Raw genomic sequence first — 14,760 nt, forward strand, 5'->3', positions numbered from 1 at the left:
CAAGGGGCACGATCTAACATGATGCCCTTCAATCTTGCACTTGAAGCACACAATCTTGGCGGGGTCCTTCACATGCCCATGGCCCTTCTTCCGCTTGTGCGTGGTGGACTTGTTCTTGTTGTTGGAGTTGAATCCAAATCCACTCTTGTCATTGGGGGATTGCTTCCCTTCATGACCCTTTACCAAGTCCTTCTTCAAAGAAGTGACTTGGGCCTTGAGCTCTTCGATTTCCCCTACATGGTTAGTAATAACACAAGTACTAGAGGAAGTGGAAGCTTCATTGTTAGAGCAACAAGGCAAGGTATGTAATTCACCACAAGATATAGCAATAGCATGGGTGGGTGAATTACTAGCACTAGCACATGGAATTGTAGAGCAACAAGGCATAGAAGGTAGTTCACCACAAGATAAATCAATAGCATGAGTGGGTGAACTAATAGCACTAGCACATGGCAAAATAGCATTTTGAGAGGTAGTGCTAGTACTCACATGAGGCTCACAAGATTTTACCTTTGGCATGATAGCCTCATGAGCTAACTTTAGCAAATTATGAGAGACTAGAAGATCATCATGGGAGCTAGAGAGCTTTCCATGACTTTCTTCCAATTTCTCATAATTGCTTGTTAGCAAAGCAAGTTGAGCCCTTAGCTCAACATTCTCCTTCAAGATGGAAGCTTCACAAGAGGTAGAGTTAGTAGCACAAGCATTATCAATTATAGCACAAGAAGAAGGCAACTTAGGAAGCTCTATTAGGTTGAGAGCCTTAAATTGCTCATGTGACTCGATGAGTTTGATGAGCTCACTCTCAATAGCCCTAGAGCTACTTTTGAGAAGCTCAAAATCCTCAAGGAGTTTAGCATGAGCACTTACTAGCTCAACATTTTTAGTTCGAAAATCATGTGCCACCTCTAAAGCTCTATCACGAGATTCCTCTACCATAAGTATATTTAGAGCAAAGTTCTCCTCAAGAGTTTCATTGGTGGTTTGTTGTTCTTTAAGAGCTTCACTAAGAGTTGCAATCTCGTTTGCATCCTCGCGCTCATTCCCTTCCATTTTCTCAATAAGTTTTGTGCTCTCAATGGCAAAAGCCAAGATTTCCATGAAGTTAGAGCAAACAAATTTCTTCTTATGAAGAGCATGAAAAACCGACTCTCCCAACTTGTTTAAGGAAGCAACATTAAGTCCTTCCATATCATCATCCTCATCGTCACTAGATAGATAGGGTTCCAAGGAAGGAGATACCTTAGAAGCCTTAGCCATAAGGCAAGTGTAAGAACCGTGAGATGAAGAGGATGAAGTAGTTGAAGCTCCATCCAAGATCTTGTCTTGGCCCATAGTATCTTCGGTTTTCTCTACATTGTTAGTCACACAAATACTAGAGGAAAACGAAGCATTCTTATCATGGCCACAAGACAAGGCAATCATATCAACATGGGATGAAGATATGCAAGGACTATCAACACTAGCATGTAAAGCATTTATAGTGCTATAAGTGTTCAAGTCCAAAGATGAAACATTGCTATGGGATAGGGATGAAGAATCATCAAGAGAAGGCTCACCATCAACAATGCAATGTTCATCACCACTCACCATATCATTACCTTGTGTCTTACCACACATTGGTGAAGTGGAAGGAGTGCGATCATCCTCAATGGTCTTGGACCCACCATATGTATCTCGAAGCTTTGTCCAAAACTCATGAGCACTCCGGAAAGGCGCGATGGAGGAAATCACTACATGACTCACAACATAGCAAAGCACTTTAGTAGCTTGAGCATCTAGATAAGAGTTTTTCTTCTCCTCAAAGGTTGGATTTTGTGGATCCTTAGGAGGAGAAAAACCCATATCAAGAATTTGCTCCACATGTGGGTGCATGCCCCTAAAATAATCAAGCATGTAGAATTTCCAAGCATCATAATTAGTGCCATCAAATGTAAGAGAGGAAATGTGCACTAATCCTCTAGTCGACGTCATACTCTCTAGGCGGTGAAGCCCAACACGATAAGAGAGCCCTAGCTCTGATACCAATTGAATGTACTAGGACGTCGCCTAGAGGGGGGGTGAATAGGCGGTGTATAAAAACTTCTACTTGAGAGCTAAACTAGGCGGAATAAAACTACACATGTGTTTACTAGTTTAGCTCAAGGCCTATCAACAAGGGGTTTGCCTAAGAGCACCAACAACCTATGCTAGCATGATGAGCAACAAGGGATAACAAGCTAGGTATAGCACATCAAGCAAGATAGATATCACAATGTAAAGCGCATAGGTAAAGGAGCTCGGGTTGAGAAGTAACCGGTGCACGAGGAGACGACGATGTATCCCGAAGTTCACACCCAAGGGTGCTACGTCTCCGTTGGATCGGTGTGGAGGCACGAGGCACTCCAAGAAGCCAACTAGGACCACCGTATTCTCCTCGAGCCTTTCCACCAAAGGAAAGCCTCGATCCACTAAGGGACCTTGAGGGTGGTCACCGAACCCGTACAAGCTTGGGCAAACACCCAAGTATCACACTTGAGGCAACTCCACAACGAGGAGGCTCTCAAGTACACAGCCACAAGAGGTAACACACACCACCAAGGAAACACACTCCACGTAGGATGCTAATGCGCCACAAGAGGCTAACACACTCCACCAAGGAAATGATGCGCCACAAGAGGCTAACACACTCCACCAAGGAAACGATGCGCCACAAGAGGCTAACACACTCCACCAAGGAAACACTACCACTAAGGCAAGAACACCACTAAGGTAACAAGGCCTCTACGAGATCGAAACCCCGGAGAGAACCCAAACTGATGCACCTAATGCAATGGCTAAGAACACCACTAAGATGCCCAAGTTCTTCTCTCCCAAATTCCAACAAAGCTACACAAGCTATTGGAGGAATAAGGGAGGAAGAACAAAGAGTGGAGAAACACCAAGAAACTCCAAGATCTAGATCTAGCAAGATCCCCTCACTTGGAGAGGGATTCAATTGGTGAAGCTCTAGATCTAGATCTCCTCTCTCCTTTCCCCCAAAAATACGCAACAAGTAGTGGGGGGATCAAGAGGAGGATCAAACAACTCAAGGTCAACAATGGAGGAGAGAGAATGGAGGGGAAGGGTTAGTTTGGTCGGAGGTGGAAGAGAGGTATAAATAGGGGCTCCAAAATATAGCTGTTGGGGGCTGGAAAAACGGTCAGATTCGCCCCAGGCGGTACTACCGCTGTGTGAAGCGGTACTACCGTTTTTCCCCCAAAAAGCAGATCTGAAAATCGGGCCAAAACCGTAGTACCGCTGCACAGAGCGGTACTACCGCTTGTGCTGAAATAATGCAGATGAAAGAGAGAGAGGCAGCATGCGTGTGTGGCAGACGTGGGGCCAGGCGGCAGCGCATGCAGCAGCAGGCATACGGCGCAACAGCAAGTGGGCTCGCGTGATTGCATGCGTTGCGCGTGGGGCCGCCAGCGTGGGTGTGCGTGCAGCAGCCAGCAACGGGCGGGAGCCAGCGGGCGGCCAGGCGCGGGTCAACGCGTGAGCGCGTCTCCCGCCGTCCCGCGCGGGATCGAGCGAGGCGCGCCTCGCGTGCGTGCATGTGGCGCAGGAGTGGGCTGACCGGGCGGCAGCCCAATGCGAAAAGGTGAGGGCGCGGGGCAGGCTGGCCAGGTGTGGGAAGCTGCTGGGCCGAGGAGTGGGGCGCGGCCCAGTTGCGGCTGGGAGGAAGAAAAAGAGAAAAAGAAAAAAGAAAAAGATGGGCTGGTACTACCGCTTTGGTACCGGGCTGGTACCGTAAAATATACGGTAGTACCGGCCTGGTACCGGCCTGGTACCGCTCCGGGTCCAGTAAGCCTGGGAGGGCTGTGCGGTACTGGGCCGGAAGCCCAAGCGGTACTACCGCTCCCCTTTTTTCTTTTTCCTTTTTCTTTTTTCTGCACAACGAGAAATGCGATAACTCGGGCTAGGAAACTCGGAATGACATGAAACCAGTTTTGTTGGAAAGAGGGCGACAAGAGCTACCTTCTCACATGATGAAATCATGGAAAAGAGTGAGTGATGATTTTCTCATGGTCATAGAGGTGTAACCTCTCAATACGATATATCGATAAAATCATCACTCTCTCGCGTGTAACATGCGATGCAACCGAAATACGTTTCATGCATAAGAACCAAGAACACGATGCAATGAATGCAAGGTTTGAGCTCTCTCCGATGATGCGACTCACTATCCTATCGAGCACAAACCTAGTCCTTGCGCGTTCTTCTCGAGTCGGCAAGCTCCGTCTTCATACTCTTCATGATTGTACATGCCACCGTCTTCCTTCAACGTACACGCCACCGTCTTCTTCCATCTTCAACGTCGTCTTCTCTCTTCATCTTCTACGCCGTCTTCTCTCTTCATCTTCAACACCGTCTTCGTCTCTCTTCGACACCGTCTTCGTCATTGTACTCCGTCTTCTCCATCTTACAACCTTGAGTCCGATATGGCTATGGACTTGACCTAAGATTGATTCTCAAAGCAACCGTTAGTCCATAGGGATTGTCATCAATTACCAAAACCACACATGGGCAATGGACATGTTCTTTCAGTTGGGTATTTGCATGGGGGAGTCACAAGCTCGTGTTGGCTTTGATTTTTATCGCTTGTGACTTCGTTTATCTTTGTGGTGTCGAACTATGTTCTTAGCTTTTATGTGGTTTGTGAACCTTATCTATGTGTATGGAACCTTATCGTTGTGTTTGGTAAACTCCGGATGTGAGTCTTCTATGGTTATCTATGTGTGTATGATCTATTTAGCTATATGCATATCACTATGTTGTATTACTAACCCATGGAAGACGGATGCAAGATATAGGGGGAGCTTCTTATGTATTAATGCTCATAAATAGGGGGAGCTCCTCTATATCTCTCACATTCTTGTTGTTTACATTATTCATTCCTTGCAAATACTTGTGTTGTCATCAAACACCAAAAAGGGGGAGATTGAAAGAACATTTCCCGCCCTTTTGGGTTTTGTGTGTTTGACGTCAACACTAGTTATATTTTTATGTGTGTTGATGTAGACAGGTACAAGATTTCAAGATATATACTTGGCTGATGAATTGGACCGACAAAAATGATGCTTTGCTGGTTTTTCTCTTCCGGCCACTGCTAGCGGAACTTCCGCCCAGGGGCGGAAGGTCCGGCCACCGCCAGCGGAACTTCCGCCCAGATTCTCTTCTCAGAGCACCTCTCAGTTGAAGCTTTTGTTTAGCTGGCCGGAAGTTCCGGTGCAGTTGGCCGGAAGTTCCGGCCAGCGGAACTTCCGCCCAACTTCCGGGCTAGTTCCGGAAATCGGCAAATTGTGGCTCAGTATGTCCAGTAAGGTTTTCTCGAAATTCCGGAACTCGGCCGGAACTTCCGGTCGCCGGAAGTTCCACCCTAGTTCCGCCCAAATCTCTTTCTGACCAAGTCGTCTGCGCGGAATCTTCCTGGCGGAAGTTCCGGCCCACTTGGCCGGTACTTCCGGTGCCAGCCGGAACTTTCGGCCCTCCTGACCGGAACTTCCGGTGTTACTGGAATGCGTCCAAACGGTCAGATCTGAGAGCTCCAATCATATAAATAGCTCTCTTCTCCAATGGGACAAGTTGCTCAATCATTGCACAAAAATCTGCCAAGCTTCACCACCATTAGAGCCACCTCAAGAACTCAAGATTTGCAAGATCTCCTTCCTCCCCCAACCAAAGCTCTTGATCTTTGGAGATTCGAAGGAGAAGACACCGATCTACATCCTCACCGAAGCAATTTACATTTCTCCCTCATTTGTTTGAGGGCCCCCTTGCTAGTGTTCCTCTTTGGATCCCTAGTTATTTTGTGTTGATGTATTGTTGTCAATGCGAAAAGAGGCAATGCGAAATAAAAGGCAGAATCTATCAAAACAGAACAGTCCGTAAAAGACGAATTTTTTAGGGGCACTTAACTTGCTCAGATTAAAAAGCTCAAATTGAATGAAAGTTGCGTACATATCTGAGGATCACACATGTAAATTGGCAGATTTTTCTGAGTTACCTACAGAGAGTTCTACTCAAATTTGTGACAACAAGAAATCTGTTTTTGCGCAGCAAACCAAATCTAGTATCAACCTTACTATCAAAGACTTTACTTGGCACAACAATGCAATAAAGTAAAGATAAGGAGAGGTTGCTACAGTAGTAACAACTTCCAAGACTCAAATATAAAACAAAAGTGCAGAAGTAAAATAATGGGTTGTCTCCCATAAGCGCTTTTCTTTAACGCCTTTCAGCTAGGCGCATAAAGTGTGAATCAAGTATTATCAAGGGATGAAGCATCAACATTATTACCAGGGGAGTTGGGAGTTCTCTCAACAATGCATTGTATCTTGTCTATGTAAGTAACTAATTTTTTTGGTGTTTTTAATATAGAGAAAGCAAACAACACAAATGAAATAAAGTAAAGCAACTAATTTTTTTGTGTTTTTGATATAAATAAAACAAATAAAACAGAAAATAAAATAAAGTAAAGCAAGACAAAAACAAAGTAAAGAGATTGGAAGTGAGAGACTCCCCTTGCAGCGTGTCTTGATCTCCGCGGCAACGGCGCCAGAAAAAGTGTTTGATAACGCGTGAAGCACACGTCCGTTGGGAACCCCAAGAGGAAGGTGTGATGCGTACAACGACGAAGTTTTCCCTCGGTAAGAAACCAAGGTTATCGAACCAGTAGAAGATGAAGGCCACGTGAAGGTTGTTGGTGGAGGAGTGTAGTGCGGCGCAACACCAGGGATTCCGGCGCCAACGTGGAACATGCACAACACAACCAAAATACTTTGCCCCAACTTAACAGTGAGGTTGTCAATCTCACCGGCTTGCTGTAAACAAAGGATTAAACGTATGGTGTGGAGAATGATGTTTGCTTGTGAAGAACAATAGAGAACAAAGATTGCAGTTGATTGTATTTCAGATGTAAAAGAATGGACCGGGGTCCACAGTTCACTAGTGGTGTCTGATACGTCCCAAACGTATCTATAATTTCTTATGTTCCATGCTACTTTTATGATGATACTCACATATTTTATACACATTATATGTCATTATTATGCATTTTCCGGCACTAACCTATTGACGAGATGCCGAAGAGCCAGTTGCTGTTTTCTGCTGTTTTTGGTTTCAGAAATCCTACAAAGGAAATATTCTCGGAATTGGACGAAATCAACGCCCAGGGTCCTATTTTTCCACGAAGCTTCCAGAAGACCGAAGAGGATAAGAAGTGGGGCCACGAGGCGACGCCACACTAGGGCGGCGCGGCCCAAGCCCTGGCTGCGCCGGCCTGTTGTGTGGGGCCCTCGTGTGGCCCCCTGACCTGCCCTTCCGCCTACTTAAAGTCTTCGTTGCGAAACCCCCAGTACCGAGAGCCACGATACGGAAAACCTTCCAGAGACGCCGCCGCCGCCAATCCCATCTCGGGGGATTCAGGAGATCGCCTCCGGCACCCTGCCGAAGAGGGGAATCATCTCCCGGAGGTCTCTTCATCGCCATGATCGCCTCCGGATCGATGTGTGAGTAGTCCACCCCTGGACTATGGGTCCATAGCAGTAGCTAGATGGTTGTCTTCTCCTCATTGTGCTATCATGTTAGATCTTGTGAGCTGCCTATCATGATCAAGATCATCTATTTGTAATGCTACATGTTGTGTTTGTTGGGATCCGATGAATATTGAATACTATGTCAAGTTGATTATCAATCTATCATATATGTTATTTATGTTCTTGCATGCTCTCCGTTGCTAGTAGAGGCTCGGCCAAGTTGATACTTGTGACTCCAAGAGGGGGTATTTATGCTCGATAGTGGGTTCATGCCTCCATTAAATCTGGGACAACGACAGAAAGTTCTAAGGTTGTGGATGTGCTGTTGCCACTAGGGATAAAACATCAATGCTTTGTCTAAGGATATTTGTGTTGATTACATTACGCACCATACTTAATGCAATTGTCCGTTGTTTACAACTTAATACCGGAAGGGGTTCGGATGATAACCTGAAAGTGGACTTTTTAGGCATAGATGCATGCTCGGATAGCGGTCTATGTACTTTGTCGTAATGCCCCGATTGAATCTCATAGTACTCATCATGATATATGTATGTGCATTGTTATGCCTTCTTTATTTGTCAATTGCCCAACCGTAATTTGTTCACCCAACATCTGTTTATCTTATGGGAGAGACACCACTAGTGATCTGTGGACCCCGGTCATATTCTTTACATCCGAAATACAATCTACCGCAATTGTTCTTTACTCGTTCTTCGCAAACAATCATCATCATCCACACTATACATCTAATCCTTTGTTTACAACAAGCCGGTGAGATTGACAACCTCACCGTTACGTTGGGGCAAAGTTCCGTGATTGTGTTGTGCAGGTTCCACGTTGGCACCGGAATCCCCGGTGTTGCGCCGCACTACACTCCGCCGCCATCAACCTTCAACGTGCTTCTTGGCTCCTACCGGTTCGATAAACCTTGGTTTCTTTTCGAGGGAAAACTTGCTACCGTACGCATCACACCTTCCTCTTGGGGTTCCCAACGGACGTGTGTTTCACGCGCAATCAAGCATTTTTTCTGGCGCCGTTGCCCGGGAGATCAAGACACGCTGCAAGGGGAGTCTCCACTTCCAATCTCTTTACTTTGTTTTTGTCTTGCTTTATTTTATTTACTACTTTGTTTGCTGCACTTAAACAAAACACGAAAAAAATTAGTTGCTAGTTTTACTTTGTTTACTGTCTTGTTCTCCATATCAAAAACACAAAAAAATTAGTTACTTGCATTTACTTTATCTAGTTTACTTTATTTAGTACCACTAAAAATGAGTAATCCGGAAGTTGAAGTTCGTTCCTTTAAGCAACAAGGGGGAGAAAGTTTTAAAGATGCTTCGTATAGAATTAGCGATGCTCATCATAGGTGCATTAAGAAACACTCCACTATTATACTACTTAGGAACTTTTATGTTGGTATCTCTAGCTGGAATAGGTATGTTCTTGATACTCTTGCGGGAGGTAATTTCCTAGGCACTCCTGCTTTAGAAGCTAGTTGCATCATTGAGAGTCTAGTTGGAATACCACCTGTTAATGAAACTAAAATTGAAGTCTCTCTTGAAGATGTCATGAAAAAGTTGGAGGTCATAGAGAAAGATCTTCCAAGTATTGAGACTAAATTGGGAATATTACTTAATAGCACTGATAAACTTGATAAATCTCTAGGTGGAATTAATGAGAGAATTGCTGTTTTAGAAACTTGTGCTACTCATGATAATCGAACCCATAGGATTAGCGAACTTGAAGAAGCTATGGGAACCTTGGGTTCAACTTTTTCTTCTCTTAAGTTTAAGGAGAAAGCTTATGTGGGTAAGGAGCAAAAATTCATGTATGTCTCTAAAGTGCCTAAGCCAAAAAACTATTATAGGCCTAAAATTGACAAAGCCCTTAGCACCACTATGGATGATGTAACATCTAAGATACCTATTGATGTTGATGCTTCATCTCTTGATAATACTTGATACACACTTTCTGCGTCTAGCTGAAAGGCATTAAAAAAAAGCGCTTATGGGAGACAACCCATTATTTTACTACAGCACTTTTGTTTTAGATTTGAGTCTTGGAAGTTGTTACTACTGTAGCAACCTCTCCTTATCTTTATTTTATTGCATTGTTGTGCCAAGTAAAGTCTTTGATAGTAAAGTCAATAATAGATTTGGATTACTGCGCAGAAACAGATTTCTTGCTGTCACGAATTTGGGTATGGTTCTCTGTAGGTAACTCAGAAAAATCTGCCAATTTACGTGCGTGATTCTCAGATATGTACGCAACTTTCATTCAATTTGGGAATTTTCATCCGAGCAAGTCCGGTGCCTCTTAAAAATTCGTCTTTACGGATCGTTCTGTTTTTGACAGATTCTGCCTTTTGTTTCGCATTGCCTCGTTTTGCTATGTTTGATGGATTTCTTTGTTCCATTAACTTTCGGTAGCTTTGTGCAATGTCCGAAGTGTTAAGAATGATTATGTCACCTCTGAATATATGAATTATGCACTCGACTCTCTAATGAGTTTGTTTTGAGTTTGGTGTGGAGGAAGTTTTCAAGGGTCAAGAGAGGAGGATGATACAATATGATCAAGAAGAGTGAAAAGTCAAAGCTTGGGGATGCCCCCGTGGTTCATCCCTGCATATTTTAAGAAGACCCAAGCGTCTAAGCTTAGGGATGCCCAAGGCATCCCTTCTTCATCGACAACATTATCAGGTTCTTCTAGTGAAACTATATTTTTATTCCGTCACATCTTATGTGCTTTGCTTGGAGCGTCTATTTGTTTTTATTTTCGTTTTGTTTGAATAAGATCGGATCCTAGCATTCTTTGTTTGGGAGAGAGACACGCTCCGCTGTTTCGTATGAACACATGTGTTCTTAGCTTTACCTTTAATGTTCATTGCGAAAGTTGGACTATTTCATTCATTGTTATATGGTTGGAAACGGAAAATGCCGCATGTGGTAAATGGCATAATGTCTTGAATAATGTGATACTTGGCAATTGTTGTGCTCATATAGATCATGTTTAAGCTCTTGCATCATGTACTTTGTACCCATTAATGAATAACTACATAGAGCTTGTTAAAATTTGGGTTGCATGATTGATCTCTAGAGTCTAGATATTTTCTAGTTAAGGTGTTTGAACAACAAGGAGACAATGTAAAGTCTTATAATACCTACAATATGTTCATATGTGAGCTTTGCTGCACCTTTTATACTTGAGTTTGCTTCAAACAACCTTGCTAGCCTAGCCTTGTATTGAGAGGAATTCTTCTCGTGCATCCAAATCCTTGAGCCAAATACTATGCCATTTGTGTCCACCATACCTACCTACCACATGGTATTTCCCCGCCATTCCAAAGTACATTACTTGAGTGCTACCTTTAAACTTCTATTCTTTGCCTTTACAATATATAGCGCATGGGACAAATAGCCTTAAAAACTATTGTGGTGAAGAATATGTACTTATGTGTCTTATTTCTTAATAAGTTGCTTGTTGAGCGGTAACCATGTTTCTGGGGACGCCATCAACTCTTTCACCTTTGTTGAATATCATGTGAGTTGCTATGCATGTTCGTCTTGTCTGAAGTAAGGGACATTTTCATGATCAAATGGTTTGAGTATGCATACTGTTAGAGAAGAACATTGGGCCGCTAACTAAAGCCATGATTCATGGTGGAAGTTTCAGTTTGGACACAAAACCTCAATCTCTTATGAGAAAATTAATTGTTGTTGAATGCTTATGCATTAAAGAGGAGTCCATTATCTGTTGTCTATGTTGTTCCGGTATGGGTGTCTAAGTTGAGAATGATCAAAAGCGAGAAATCCAATGTGAACCTTCTCCTTAGACCCTTGTACAGGCGGCATAGAGGTACCCCTTTGTGACACTTGGTTGAAACATATGCTATGCAATGATAATCCGTGTTAATCCAAGCTAATTAGGACAAGGTGCGAGCACTATTAGTATACTATGCATGAGGCTTGCAACTTATAGGATGTCTTATACATAACACATATGATTTATTACTACCGTTGACAAAATTGTTTCTTGTTTTCAAAATGAAAAGCTCTAGCACAAATATAGTAATCCATGCTTCCCACTGCGAAGGGCCTATCTTTTACTTTATTGTTGAGTCAGTTTACCTACTTCTTTCTATCCCAGAAGCAAACACTTGTATCAATTGTGTGCATTGATTCTTACATGTTTACCTATTGCACTTGTTATATTGCTTTGTGTTGACAATTATCCATGAGATATACATGTTGAAGTTGAAAGCAACCGCTGAAACTTATATCTTCCTTTGTGTTGCTTCAATGCCTTTACTTAGAATTTATTGCTTATGAGTTAACTGTTATGCAAGTCTTATTGATGCTTGTCTTGAAAGTATTATTCATGAAAAGTCTTTGCTATATGATTCATTTGTTTACTCATTATCTTCATCATTGCTTTGAATCGCTGCATTTATCTCATATGCTTAGAATAGTATGATCAAGATTATGATAGCATGTCACTTCAGAAATTATCTTTGTTATCGTTTACCTACTTGAGGGCGAGTAGGAACTAAGCTTGGGGATGCTTGATACGTTCCAAACGTATATATAATTTCTTATGTTCCATGCTACTTTTATGATGATACTCACATGTTTTATACACATTATATGTCATTATTATGCATTTTCCGGCACTAACCTATTGACGAGATGCCGAAGAGCCGATTGCTTGTTTTCTGCTGTTTTTGGTTTCAGAAATCCTACAAAGGAAATATTCTCGGAATTGGACGAAATCAACGCTCAGGGTCCTATTTTTCCACGAAGCTTCCAGAAGACCGAAGAGGATAAGAAGTGGGGCCACGAGGCGACGCCACACTAGGGCGGCGCGGCCCAAGCCCTGGCCGCGCCGGCCTGTTGTGTGGGGCCCTCGTGTGGCCCCCTGACCTGCCCTTCCGCCTACTTAAAGTCTTCGTCGCGAAACCCCCGATACCGAGAGCCACGATACGGAAAACCTTCCGGAGACGCCGCCGCCGCCAATCCCATCTCGGGGGATTCGGGAGATCGCCTCCGGCACCCTGCCGAAGAGGGGAATCATCTCCCGGAGGTCTCTTCATCGCCATGATCGCCTCCGGATCGATGTGTGAGTAGTCCACCCCTGGACTATGGGTCCATAGCAGTAGCTAGATGGTTGTCTTCTCCTCATTGTGCTATCATGTTAGATCTTGTGAGCTGCCTATCATGATCAAGATCATCTATTTGTAATGCTACATGTTGTGTTTGTTGGGATCCGATGAATATTGAATACTATGTCAAATTGATTATCAATCTATCATAATGTTATTTATGTTCTTGCATGCTCTCCGTTGCTAGTAGAGGCTCTGGCCAAGTTGATATACTTGTGACTCCAAGAGGGAGTATTTATGCTCGATAGTGGGTTCATGCCTCCATTAAATCTGGGACACTGACATAAAGTTCTAAGGTTGTGGATGTGCTGTTACCACTAGGGATAAAACATCGATGCTTTGTCTAAGGATATTTGTGTTGATTACATTACGCACCATACTTAATGCAATTGTCTGTTGTTTACAACTTAATACCGGAAGGGGTTCGGATGATAACCTGAAAGTGGACTTTTTAGGCATAGATGCATGCTGGATAGCGGTCTATGTACTTTGTCGTAATGCCCTGATTAAATCTCATAGTACTCATCATGATATACGTTTGAGACGTATCAGTGTTCACTGAGGGTTCTTTTATGTTTTTGGTGTTAGCGATTGTGGTTATTGTGGTTACGCTGTTTTGTGTTGGGAGGGTTCGTGTTGGCATGTCTTTATCGGTTTTCGTCTGGTCTCCCGTAAATAAACATGGCATTATTTTCTTCTTAACTAATAGCTTGGGCAATTTTTTCCGCCTTGTTTAAATTTATTTTACTACATCCGTTCCAGCTTATATGCCATGCTCGTATTTCAGGGTTGTAAATTTCACCAATCGTAATACAAACTATACATTACATAAATTTACTATATATCATTAGGAATTCATAAGTTCTACTTTCTAATACTATAGAATTTATGTATTGCATAATGGACAGAGATTTGATGCACATGGGCATCAGTGATCCCGTTTTTCAAATAAATAAATAAAAATCATATTTTTTTAGTTCAGATAATTCTGAAAACAAAATCTACATATAGCCAATAATGTATCGCACAAACTTGGAAAATATAAATTTCAAATAATTTATATTTTAAGCTACACAAAAATGACAAAATGCAGACCTGAGTAGTCATTTTCAGATCTCCAAAAACATGTCAGATTTTGTTTTTTTTTTCTAGCACAAAGTAAAAAAGAATCTTGGGTTTACATTTTGCATGATTGTGAGATGTATCACTCACAATCTCCAAAATTAATTTTCAGATTTTTAGTAACTTATAAACATTTTTTTTAAAAAAATGGCGAGAGCACTGGAGCTCGGGAGCCAAAATCACTTTTCGTTGCACAATCTATATTATCTATATTATATTGATCAATTTAACGATTTAGAGATGCGTGCAGGCCTTGTAAACCAAGATAGAGGGAGTAATTTTTCTATGGACATCGGGCGTCAACTCTAGAAAAATGGGTGGGTCAAACACCAAATGGAACACCTCTATTTTGCAACCGGCACCTTTGATTTACAAACACAAATCGCCCTACCACACCAGAGCCACCCTTGGTGCAAAATGGCCTTTGAGGCGAACAATGGACGGTCCATACTCGCACCGTCAGAAGAACGGGTACACCGATCTAGAAAAAGAGAGATGGAAAAGTGTGAGCATACTTTCTTTTCAAGAGAAAAATTATACAGAAACCGTATAAACAAAGGATATGATTGAGCTAGGCCACGGCGGTACAGCCTAGCTGACCATTCCAAAGGGGCAGAAAAGAAGAGGCCGCGATATTCCAACCCTTTTCCAACCCACTTGCACGTTCCCCACGAGCCCATGTTCTCATTCCCACACCACCGGGTGCCACCGGCTGGCCCGATCTGACCCTCCAAAGTCCAAACACGACTCTTCCGTCATTTTTTTCACCCTCCTTCTCGGACCACCAACCACCGCGGGCCACGTCAGCGTTCGCACGTCTCCACTGGACCGAGCCGGAACGACCTGCCCACCACCCACGTGGCCCACCGCCGCCGATCCACCAACCGCGCCCAGATCGACGGTCCAGATCGGGAAATG

The sequence above is a fragment of the Lolium rigidum genome, chromosome 2, assembly GCF_022539505.1.
Source record: "Lolium rigidum isolate FL_2022 chromosome 2, APGP_CSIRO_Lrig_0.1, whole genome shotgun sequence".
NCBI classification, from domain to species: Eukaryota; Viridiplantae; Streptophyta; class Magnoliopsida; order Poales; family Poaceae; genus Lolium; species Lolium rigidum.